Genomic DNA, 1,620 nt, shown 5'->3' on the forward strand with positions numbered 1-1,620 from the left:
TATTATATATATATATATATATATTATATTATATATATATATATATATATATATTATATATATATATATATATATAACACACATATATATATATATATATATATATATATATATATATATATATATATATATATATATATAATGTGCATGTATGAGAGAGATAGAAAGAGAGAGAGAGCGAGAAATTGAAGGAAATATCCTTATCTGGAAGGATGATTCTGAACTACTTCCTTCACTTCTTCAATCATCAGACAATCAATACACTCTCACTGACCAGCATAGGTCATGATTTGATATTGGCCAAGAAAATACTCCGTCTAGAATTCGTCATGTTTCTCTCATCACCTTTCCATGTTGGCTAACAGCATGAAGCCGTTCATCAGTGATCAATATGTGCAACAAAATATGCAACACCCATTAGTACATTTGTCATCGATATTATATCAATGTCTAAAGTAAATCATTTGGTATTATGGATCATGTTCTTCGGGTCTTACTATGCAAATCTCATATTTTTTTATATGGTACTTTTCATGATGCGCTAAATTCGTTTAGGAGTGAACTGAGTCGGTTAATTTCAAGGGTTGTATGCAAATATTGTGCGGTAAACGGAAAATATCTACGATTTTATATTGAATGATCAATAAATTCTATGAAAGAGGGAGGCTAAGTCATAGCTACCACACTGTCAGTTGACCTTTGGTATGTATGTTGTATCCTGCAATCTCCACGTCCCATTACTGTTGCAATGGGAGACTCCTCTAGGTAGCAACGAAGACATTCTCAGGGTTTCCATAATGGTGGCTTCGGTAGGGGGAAGTCTGGAGAGTCCTGTGGTAAAGGATGGATGCAAATGCAATCGCAACTTGCTATTTTCGATTTAATAAATAGCATGTTATCAACAAGAATTCCTGAAAAAGAAATTTAAGTGCTACACTTACTTTTGATATAATGATATAGAATTATCGATCATGATAGTAATCATAACAAAAGCAAAGGACAATATCATCAACTGAAAAAAATGTTAAATTTATTAGGCCTACACATAATGGAAATGATCATGATGATTTTGGCTACGATACAAAAGTAGTTATCCGACAACAGTAATAATCATGAGAGGTATGAAAGCAGCAATTATAATAATACTCCTAATGTGTAACCTTGGGATAGCCATTGCAAAGCTGGTATTATGATAAGTGATAATGAGTATAACAGTGTCATTGATGATAATGATAATGATGATGATAATAATAATGATGCTAGAATAATGGTAATGATAGTAGGGAGGATAAAATGAAAATTGTATTCACAATATGATAATGATAATGATAAAATTGATACTGATGATAATGATGACAAAGTGATACATATATCAATAATGATAAAAATTATAAGGATAGAATGATGATAATAAAAGCGACAAGAACAAAGTCTTAGGGCGCGATCTGTGGGGGAGGGAGTGAGATTTTTTTTGTTCGTATCAAAAATTCCCTAAAGAGTATGTTTATATATATATATTATATTTATTTTAATATTTAAGTATAATGCAGTATGAAAATGAATATGCAAATGCTGTTGTTTATTGAAAAAAAAATCTTTGTTCAGTAAAACACAGCAAGA

At 30.4% G+C, this 1,620-nt stretch overlaps 1 pseudogene; it reads right to left on the minus strand.

The window, feature by feature from the left end:
• Window positions 1-761: 761 nt before the first annotated feature.
• LOC147468132 (uncharacterized) overlaps window positions 762-1,620 on the minus strand; it is a 6,489-nt pseudogene continuing 5,630 nt past the window's right edge.

Source organism: Penaeus japonicus, unplaced genomic scaffold (genome assembly GCF_977035675.1).
Source record: "Penaeus japonicus unplaced genomic scaffold, GWHDUDI00000001_assembly GWHDUDI00000030, whole genome shotgun sequence".
NCBI classification, from domain to species: Eukaryota; Metazoa; Arthropoda; class Malacostraca; order Decapoda; family Penaeidae; genus Penaeus; species Penaeus japonicus.